Here is an 11386-nt window from a genome sequence, read left to right on the forward strand (position 1 = left end):
AGTTCTCAGAACCATATGCTCATATTCAAAACTGATGTCTTTGTAGCTATGCCTATTCAGGGTGCAAAGATGTATAGAAGTAAATGCACATTTGAATGTACAGGTTATACTTTATCATTAAGGCTGATTATTTATAGAAGCAGAGAAAGCAGAGCACTGTCAAAATGGTTTTAAATAAAACAAACAAGCGACTGCAAAGAGGTATAGTTTGCAGCATGAATACTTGCCATAATCAGAATCCTTTATCTTCAGCAGAAAGAACTGGCCATGGCTACCCTGCAAGCAAAGCACTTTGGAGCAGCTGGACAAAATGCTGGAGGAGAGATGCAGCTGGGCTCTTCCTCTCTGGAGAGTAAGATGGATCCCTTGGAGGTGGCCTCAGCTGCCTATGAAACCTCCAATGCACTGGCAGTCTCTGTTCTCCCAGGTAACCACACGGTATTTTCCAGAAAACGTATTTTCCAATAGCCTTGATAATATTAGCTCTCTGAACTGGCTGGAAAATAAAATAATTTGCTCCTGCAAAGGAGCAGTAGATTTTTATTTTACATCTAGATTAAAAATGCAACTCAAGGGGCTGGGGCTGTAGCTCAGTGGTAGAGTGCTTGCCTGGCATGGGTAAGTCACTGGGTTCGATCATCAGTACTGCATAAAAAAAATAAACAAAATCAAGTTATAAACACACACACACACACACACACACACACACACACACATATATATATATCACACACACAAACATGAATGCAACTCAAATATTTTCTAAGGTAACACAATTTGTCCAATAGATAGTAGTTCAGAATTCTGGTGACAAAGAATCTAGACTGCTATTTCTAGGTAAATTTTCACAAGTGTCATAATTTCATTGAGCCTCAGATTCTTCATCTGCAAAAGACAATGATAATGGCATTTTAGCTTATTTTTACAGAAATGCTTATTTAAAAATGAACAGGCTTTCTCACAAGTTTAGAGAAAATCTCCTCAATATACTTTCTGGTAGTGATACTATCCTGCTATATATTATAGAAATAGTGACCTACAAATTAAACTATTTAATTTGCTAGGTTAACCACTTTAGTTGGTCCAGATCTAAATTACAAATATGTTTAAAGAGTATTTTGAGAGAGAGAGAGAGAGAGAGAGAGAGAGAGAGAGAGAATTTTAATATTTATTTTTTAGTTTTTTCGGCGGACACAACATGTTTGTTTGTATGTGGTGCTGAGGACCAAACCCAGGCCACGCGCATACCAGGCGAGCACGCTACGGCCTGAGCCACATCCCCAGCCCTCAATCTTAAAGACTCCATAAATTAATTACTCTCCCACCAATATATTGCAAATGATGTCAAAATTTGCATCCATTTATATTGTGTAAGCATTTGCATGGTTTTGTTATTTTTTGTTATACTTTTGTCTTTTGACTTTTATAGTAGAATTAACTGATTTACTAATTACCATCAGTATAATATAAAACTCTGTATTTGAGCCACATCCCTAGCCCTGTTTAGACAGTATTAATAGTTGTAATTCAGTCTTCACTTTCCCTTTAAGTTTGGTACCTGACAATCTGCAATCCTTGCAGCATTTTGTTGATCCAGTCCTATAACCATGTTTACCAGGGCATCACCATTTATTTTGTCTTTTGAACTCTTAATTCTAAGATGGCCTGTTCTCTTTATTGCCAAAGGTAGCATTTTACTGGGTTTAGGAAATGTGTGACCTGACAAGCTCTTCTTTGGGCCTACTTATGATCCTTGATTCTGGCTATACTTCTTTTTATATTTATCAGAGAGTACTAGCCACCTAACTAATACTCATTCTCTATTTCTTAGTTAATAATAGAACCCATCCATTTGGGCTGGGGATGTGGCTCAAGCTGTAGCTCCTTCGCCTGGCATGCGTGCAGCCCGGGTTTGATATACACCACATACAAACGAAGATGTTATGTCCGCCGAAAACTAAAAAATAAATATTAAAAATTCTCTCTTTCTCTCTCTCTCTCTCTCTCAAAAAAATAATAGAACCCATTTTACTCTGGATGGCCTAAAGGATATAAGTGAGAGATAGGATGGGATTTCCAGGAACTTTCCTTAAGAAAGAGATAGTATTTGGTGTATGTACTCTTTTCTCTTACTGTTTCTTGCTTCCTGTTGATAACATGGACACGATGACCAGGGCCCAAGTAACCATATTGAATGATGAGTGTGGAAGGAAGATGGACCATAAGATGAACCATAAAAGTTCATCGTTCGTGAGCTTGGAGTTATTGTTACCATTTCTAAATTGTCTAATTTGGAACATCTTTGATATGATAGAAAATTTTTAAAAAATCTTTAAGCTCTTGTGCTTTAAGGTCTCTGATACTGTTTTTAGATGATACAATACACTTTCCTGAACATGTGTTCTTAGAATAAAACCAATCTAGTAGTATTCTAGTAGAGGTTATATTGATTACACACAAGAAAAATAACAGAAGAGATATTTTATGTATTCCTGGGTCATTGTGGATGATGAAGTTTACATTTTCAGTGCGGATACTTGCCCCTCCCCCCAAAACATTAAGATCAAATGAAAAATGGTATAAATTTAGGCCACAGATTTTGAGATATTTCCTAGATAGATATCAATCAGGTGAGATCAGAAATGAAAAGACATTGTGTTTTTATTCTACATTTTTACGATGCCAAAATGATACTACCACCACACTTTTAAAAAAGAAGAAACCCACGTATTCAAATGAAAGTATAATTTTGAAGTTTTGTTTGAATAAAATGGGGCATAAATCTGAAAATTTAGATAAAAAAGTTCTCTGGAAAAGTGCATAGTAGTGAGAAGACTGTAGTCCTGGCTACTCAGAAGACTGAAGCAGGTGGATTGCTTAAGCCCAGGAGTTCCAGTTCCCATCTTAAAAAAAGGAGAAATAGAGAGATACAGACAGATATGGAGATATAGTTTTCTTACCTTTTTAAAATTTTTTTCATTGATTTTTAAAAAAATAAATGACAGCAGAATGCATTAAAATTTTTATTACACATATACAGCATAATTTTTCATATCTCTGGTTGTATATAAAGTATGTTCACACCAATTCATGTCTTCATACATGTACTTTGAATAATGATTCCCATCACATTCCACCATCCTTGCTAATCCCCTGCCCCCTCCCTGTCCCTCCCACCCCTCTGCCCTATCTAGAATTCATCTATTCCTCCTATGCTCCCCCTCCCTACCCCACTATGAGTCATCCCCCTTATATCAGAGAAAACATTCAGCATTTGTTTTTTTGGGAGGGATTGGATAATTTAACACTATCTTCTCCAACTTCATCCATTTATCTGCAAATGTCATGATTTTATTCTCTTTTATTTCTGAGTAATATTCCATTGTGTATATATGCCACTTTTTAAAAAATCCATTCATCTACTAAGGGCATCTAGGTGGTTCCACAGTTTAGCTACTGCAAATTGTGCTGCTGTAAACAATGATGTGGCTCTGACCCTGTAGTATGCTGTTTTTAAGTCCTTTGAATATAGACAGAGGAGAGGGATAGCTTGGTCAAATAGTGGTTCCATTCCCAGTTTTCCAAGGAATCTCCATACTGCTTTCCATATTGGCTGCACCAATTTCCAATGTATGAGTGTACCTTTTTCCCCACATCCTTGCCAACAATAGGAAACCTACCACATTTACAATAGCCTCAAAAAAATAAAACCCTTGAGAATCAACCTAATGAAAGAGATGAAAGATCTATTCAATGAAAACTACAGAATCCTAAATAAAGAAACCAAAGAAGACCTAAGAAGATGGAAAGATCTACCTTGCTCTTGGATAGGCAGAATTAATATTATCAAATGACTATACTACCAAAAGCACTATACAAATTTAATGCAATTCTGATCAAAATCCCAATAGCATTCCTCATAGAAATAGAAAAAACAATCATGAAGTTCATCTGGAAAAATAAGAGACCCGGAATAGCTAAAGTGATCCTTAGCAGGAAGAGTGAAGCAGGTAGCACCACTATACCAGACCTTAAAGTATACTACAGAGCAATAACAAAAATGGCATGGTATTGGCACCAAAACAGACTGTAGATCAATGGTACAGAATAGAGAACACAGAGACTAACCCAAAAAATTACAATGATGTTATATTAGACAAAGGTGCAAAAAACATGCATTGGAGAAAAGATAGCCTCTTCAACAAATGGTGCTGGAAAAACTGGAAATCCATATGCAACAAAATGAATTTAAACCCCTTTCTCTCACCATGCACAAAACTCAACTCAAAGTAGATCAAGAACCTAGGAATTAAACCAGAGAATTTCCATCTAATAGAAGAAAATAGGCCTTAATCTTCATCATGTGGGATTAGGACCCAACTTCCTTAATAGGACTCCTATAGAGCAAGAACTAAAATCAAGAATCAATAAATGGGATGGATTCAAACTAAAAAGTTTCTTTTCAGCGAAAGAAACAATCAGTGAGGTGAATAGAGAGCCTACATCTTGGGAGCAAATTTGTACCCCTCACACATGAGATAGAGCACTAATCTCTAGGGTATATAAACAACTCAAAAGGCTAAACACCAAAACAAAAAACAACAAACAAACAAACAAATAACCCAATGAATAAATGGGCCAAGGAACCAAAGAGACACTTCTCAGAAGAGGATATACAACAAATATATGAAAAAATGTTCATCATCACTAGCAGTTAGAGAAATGCAAATCAAAACTACTCTAAGATATCATCTCACACTAGTCAGAAGGGCAACTATTATGAAGAAAAACAACAATAAGTGTTGGTGTTCTCTTACCTCTTAAGTGGTTGTCTACAGTTGCTCACCCTGTATTGGTGTTTTTCACATTTAAATCTATTAGTTTTATTTTAACTTTTAAATCTTGAAATGTGTTTACTGATTCACAAGAAGTAGCAAAGATAGTATAAAAAAGTCTAATATTCCCTTATACAGTTTCCATCCAGTGGCTACATCCTAAGCAAGTGTTGTACAATTTTAAAATTCAAAAACTGATTTTGGCACAATAATATGTGTAGTTTTCTGTCAGTTATTTACATGTGTAGTTTGTTTAACCACCAACATAATTAAGATACAGAACTATTCCATCACTAAAAAGATCTTCCTCATGCTACCCTTGTAATCCAGGATTGATACATCACTTTACCTTCTGTCTAATGGCCTTCTACCTGACTGGGGTTCCTTTCCATGGGTCCTAAAGTTCCTAACCAATCCAGCTTATTTCCCACCTGTTTTGCATACAATGTCCAAGTTTTATTAGTTGTATTTAGCAGGAGGTATAGGGAAAAATACATCTACTTCATCTTCCCAGAAGTGGAAGTCTTTCTTTCATTTTCTTTTGATGAACATGAGAATCCCATACTCTTTCAGTTCTCTAAAATTTTAGCCAGGAGCCTTGGCACATGCCTGTAATCCCAGTGGCTTGGGAGGCTAAGACAGGAGGATAGTGAGTTCAAAGCCAGCCTCAGCAAAAGTGAGGTGCTAAGCAACTCAGTGAGACCTTGTCTCTAAATATAATACAAAATAGGGCTGGACACATGCTCAGTGGTTAAGTGCCCCTGGGTTCAATCTCCAATTTAAAAACAGTTATCTAAAATTTGAAAATAAATGAACTCATGATTTAAAAAAACTTGGGACAATTTTCTATTTTGTTTTCAACTTCATACCACATCCTTCTTCCTTCACTGACATTTATATAAGCCAATACCTTATTGAGACTCACTGCAGCATAAAATTTCAAAAATGTTGAGTTTTAATTTCTAATACTCCTGCTTTTAGTTCTAGCCATATTTTCACAACCTGGTTAGGATGTTGTTTTGATACTTGTGACCTGTTCTGAACCAAAGCACCCAAATCAGTGTCAGATTTTTTGCTTAGTTTTCAGAACAAAGATGTTCAATTTCAGATAAGTTTGGATAAGCATCAGATAAGCATCCACATGCTTAATCAATGCTTAGTTGAACCAGCAGCCTTCAACAAGCTTTTGAGGCCTGCTCATCAAAAGAGATTTTCTTTTATCAGTATTTGACTTGATTCAAGCTAAACTTCTAACCTTTTTTCTTTGAAAAAAAATATGCTGGTTTGGAAGCATTTGGCTTGAAATGGGTGCATAGGCCTTTAAAATATAGTTTGGGAATATTTATTACACTATGCCAGTAGCCAAATGTAATTATAAAAGACTATTAGATGAAGTTCATTTTCGGCATAGACAAGATTGCTCCCCCCCTTCTTTTGGAGAAGAATACATTTGTATATTTACCTAAATTTGTATTTCTTGTGGAATGTTTTATATATATATATATATATATATATATTATATATATATATATATATACACACATACTAGAGAAAAAAACCTTTTTAAGTGTTGTTTTCATCAATAGAATTATGATTGTATGTAAACATGCTTTATATACATATTTTGGTTTGTTTTTATGATTAGTTCACTTTTAAAAGTAGTAAGAAAGCAATACTAAATTGAAAGGAAGCAAATAAAAAAATAGAATATCAGTTTACATATGGTTATTTTATTAGATTTTTTTTTTTGCTCATTAAGTTCATCATCATTTTACAGCAAAATAGTCACTTAAAATTTGCGGTATTGCCAGGTAATTATATATCTATAATCCCAATGACTTGGGATACTGAAGCAGAAAGATTACAAATTGGAGGCCAGACTGAGTATCGAAGTCCTAAGCCTCTTAGTGAGACCATGACTCAAAATTAAAAAAAAAAAAAAAAAAGGTCTGGTATGCAGCTTAATGGTAAAGCAGCCCTGAGTTCAATCCCCAGTACCATCAAAAAAAAAAAAAAAAAAAAAAAGAAGAAAGAAAGAAAGAAAAGAAAGGGGAAAAATATTGGCTATATTTATCTTTATTATATATTCTTTGGTAAACTGCTTGGCATCACTTTTTCTTGGGGGGGGGGTTAATGTGGATATTCAGACTGTCATATACAAGTCCAGAGAGAGTTTTTTCTTTGTGCTGCTGCCAATTTGGATCATTTAAATTTTGGTTTCTTTAGATTTTTTTTGGAAAGCCTAGACTTTTATTCTGACCATTTGTTAGTTTTCCCCCCTAAAATAGTGATAATAATGAAAAACACACAACCAAAACCCTAAGAAGCATCTTTTCTTTTATATCTCCTGTTCTCCATCTGTAGACAGAACTTCAATTAGTTTTATGAAATGCAACATTTAGCTCCATCCCATGCTTTTGGTAAGAAAAAAGAAAAACTTCAGTGATTTGTAGTTGAGAATGTAGATACAGCTACATTTACCTACACTCAGATTTTAAAGTATTCATTCTCCTTTCGGTCTGCATGCATGTGTGTGATAAAGGTACACAAACCCAAGCTCTCTCATCATCAGCAGCATCATAGGTCAGGCTGATTTTTATGAGAAAACACAACTGCCAAACCTAACCTGTCTTCTCTGGAAAATTAAGCTGTTCCACTCAGCATCAGCTGAAATATAGGAAAAAACAAATTGTAGCACCCCTTGGGAAGATATAACTTTTATGTATTTTCTTTCTTATTACCCTTCCTCTCCTCCTTTACTTTTCTCCTCTTCCTCCTCCTTGTCCTTCTTTTTGACCTCCTTCTCTTTTTCCTCAATTAAGTAAATCATTTTTTCTCTTTCAAGATGGCTAAGATAATGTTGTTCTTTGAAGTCATCAGTATTTACTTAGCTAACCAACAGTCTTGCTACTAACAGCTGTTCTTCTGTGGTAAGATTTCACTGTGGCTCAAGCACCTGTGTATAATTTTCCTTTTTAAGGTTTTTAAATTTTATTTTATTTATTTTTTAATTTGTTATAATATAATTCATTTTACACATATAGAGCACAATTTTCCGTATCTCTGGTTGTACACAAAGTAGAGTCACAACATTCATGTCTTCATACATGTACTTAGGGTAATGATGTTCATGTCATTCCACTGTCTTTCCTACCCCCCATACTTTTACACCTACCCCGACCGGTAGCAATGGCTGACCACCAAATCTACTTTTACTTGAATGAATTTCTCTCCCCAACAGACCTGCCAAACATCCTCTTAATTAGTTTGGACCCATCCTCTTAATTAGGTAAATAAAGGATTGAAATTATGTACTTCTGATTGGCTTATTATACTCAGAGCTTAAAGAGCTTGGTTGTTACATGCTAGCATCGCTCATTTCACCAATCACCTGTGCTGGGCCATCTGATATGCCTTTAAAAACTCCTAAACAACAGACACTATGGGCAACCCTCTTCTGGGACTCCTTCTGTTTTGGAAGTTCCTTCCTTCCTTCCTTCCTTCCTTCCTTCCTTCCTTCCTTCCTTCCTTCCTTCCTTCCTTCCTTCCTTTTTTTTATTCTAATAAATCCTGTTACTTTGCTCTTAATCTTGGGTCTGTGAATTTCACTCTTGAAATTCGTGAGACAACAAACCCACCCATCCATGCTCCATGTTACACCACTGCTTATGATTTCCATATGATCCTTCAATCTAGCAATGTGGTTAAAGAAAGTCTAAATTTTTTTCTTGGTTATATCAGAACTATATGTGGGTACACATGGTCTTAGTCTCCCTTTGATCCTTGGACAATTACCTATAGACTTCCCAGTAGCCTTTGTTTATCTCATTATCTTATCTTCATTACATAATGTTGAAATCTGACTTGTTCATCTGGAAATGGGAGGCTAGCTGAAACATATTCAATACTTCCTTTAGGTACTAAATTCACCACCAATAACAAGGGTAATTTCACCAAACACAGAATTGTTGGCTTTACAAACCTTTGGATATTCACATTCTCCATGTTCTCTATCAACTAAAGGAAAGGTAGTGAATTTCAAGATGGGACATCAGTCTTCCACTAAACCTATAGTGGTTTATAGTCTTCCACTAAACCCAATAAAACCTGACATTCAGTTCAATTTTTCAATAAAATGTCTGTGCCCAGGAAGAGTCTAGAAGTTCTGTGTACTTTAGGAATTCACTAACCTACATTTCCTCCAATGTACTAACTGTCATCAGGGCATCCTCTTGCATTCCATCAGATGCAACTGTGCTTTGGAAAATCCTTAACAGAGAGATGATCTCATCTTGATGCTGTATTTTTCAGAGAACATTTTGAAGAGTTGTGCAGAGTAAAGACTGAAAGGTCATTGAATTGGACTTATAAAAAGTGCTTTTATTTGTGACTTATTTTGATAAACTTTTTTACAATTACACCAAAGCTTCCAATTTTGAACTGAATACTTAGTATTATTTTTTTTTTCAGAATTTCCATCAAAGCTTCATATGTAGCACTTCTCATTTCCGTTGGACAGCAGTCCTGTCTTTGGTCTCCATGAGTTTCTAACATATGTGGATAAGCAGTAAGTAGCTATTTCTTCCTGATCATCACTCATGAAGTTCATAAGAAGCTTTAGCTAGACTAGAAAAAGTTCAGCATGCATTTGAAGCCATTCTGGGTTCAGCACTCAGGACTTCTATCAGACAATATCAGGGCAGCTAAGTAGACATCATTGATGACAACTTCATGGAACAGGTTGATAAGACATCCATCTTAAAAGATGGTGGAATGAGATGGATTTCAATACCCTAAGTATATATATGAAGACATGAATGGTGTGAGTATACTTTATATAAAAGCAGAGATATGAAAAATTGTGCTGTATATGTGTAATATGAATTATAATGTATTCTGCTGTCATATATAATAAATTAGAATTAAATAGAAAGAAAAAAATCTGTCTTTACCCTTTATACTTGTATACCCAAATAACTTCCACAGAAAACTTAGTTAATGCTATTAAGATAAGCATTGCCTATATAACTAGGAGTTGGAGCTTTCTGTTCTCCAAAGATACAGGCAAAAGCCATCACAGTGGTATCCTGGTATGACTAATCATGGCTGTAGGCATGTTCTTTGACAGAAAGAAGAATACATGGGATAATGTCATCTTCACATCAGGTAGCCAAGAGCATCACCATTTTCATCATTCTTTGCTAGTGTCTGTGTGAGAACTGGAACCCAACTGCAGTGCTCCCTTGGCATGGAACTTGCTGTGTGCTGTAGGGGCTTTCTTTGTTCTGCTGCCTATTAAGCTTTAATGGTCAAATCTATTTTTTCATCACAGACATTGGACCAGAATTTTACTCCTTATAGGGCCACTTCATCAAAGTCACTGTTCATTACTTCAATTGTGACCACAAAAAGAGTAAGACTCATATGTGTCTCCATGTACTGATAATTTAGGGACATTTTCTTCACCAGATTCTGTAATGTAGCCACTCATACCTTGTTATCTTGATAATAGGTTGCTCCATAGACTATTGCAAAATAAATTGCCTTTCAGATTCTTTGTCAAAGTTTGCTTTGGTGAACTACAATAGTTCAGGAGTGCCTTTGTAGCCACTGACTTCACATTACTATCAGAATCTTCTTCCCTCTTCTCTAGGAGTATGACAGTCAGAATCTCATTGGCTTTATCCTACAGTTGCTTCCTGTAAATATACTGGTACATATATCAGATTATTCCCATCATCGAGTCTTTTCATGTGCTTTGGGTTGTTGGGGTTTGTGACATTGGCTACCAACTGAAGAATTAGTTTTGGCCACTGGTTCACTGGTATCTTTCTATAAACAATATCAGACATCATAGTGAAGAAGAATTAAACTGGTAAGTTTCTGTGCTCGAAGTTCACAAAATTGTTTTTAGCTTCTCCATCAAACTTTAGCATAATGGCAAGCCTTTCTGTTGATATTGTCCCTTGATATTTGTATCCTTAGATGTTAAAAGAGTTCTTGACTTGTAGATCAGCTGCAACCCTTTCATTCTGGCTGTTTTGTGCATTTTCTGGCACTCTATAGAATTCTAGAAGGACCATTGGCAAGTTCCACCACCCCTCACTCCACAAAATTCTATGCCACTTGTAGTTCAAATAGAGATAAAGATATGGTTTTTACTTTTGAAGAGCTCCAAGGTGAAGGAATAGCAGTTGCTTCTTCTTTAATGAAAATTGGCATCTTAGATGACAGCTATAACTAGGAATAAAAGTGGCAATGGAAAGTCTAAAGAGGATCAGAGACACCCCAAGTTCATTCATTTGTTCATTCTTGGTAGTACTCTATCATCCCTTGTCATTTCTATTTCTTCCCACCTTCCTTTCTACTTTGCTGAGGACTGTGACCATTGCTCTGCTGTTGGAGATGAGGGAGGAAAGTTAAGGACAGCTGAGAACATGGCTAGAGCTTGTTTGGAGAGGAGGGCCAAAAATGGAAGGAAAAGAGTGAACGGGAGCTAGCAAGGAGGGACAACTTTGTTAAATTTTAGATTACAGAAACTAAGAGGTAAG

General features: G+C 35.7%; 2 pseudogenes; both read right to left on the minus strand.

Annotated features, from left to right (window-relative positions):
• Positions 1-9341, minus strand: part of LOC101968749 (importin subunit beta-1-like) — a 64416-nt pseudogene extending 55075 nt beyond the window's left edge.
• Positions 9342-9826: 485 nt separating this feature from the next.
• On the minus strand, positions 9827-10918 carry LOC144364674 (importin subunit beta-1 pseudogene; annotated as a pseudogene).
• Positions 10919-11386: the final 468 nt, after the last annotated feature.

The sequence above is a fragment of the Ictidomys tridecemlineatus genome, chromosome X, assembly GCF_052094955.1.
Source record: "Ictidomys tridecemlineatus isolate mIctTri1 chromosome X, mIctTri1.hap1, whole genome shotgun sequence".
Taxonomy (NCBI): domain Eukaryota; kingdom Metazoa; phylum Chordata; class Mammalia; order Rodentia; family Sciuridae; genus Ictidomys; species Ictidomys tridecemlineatus.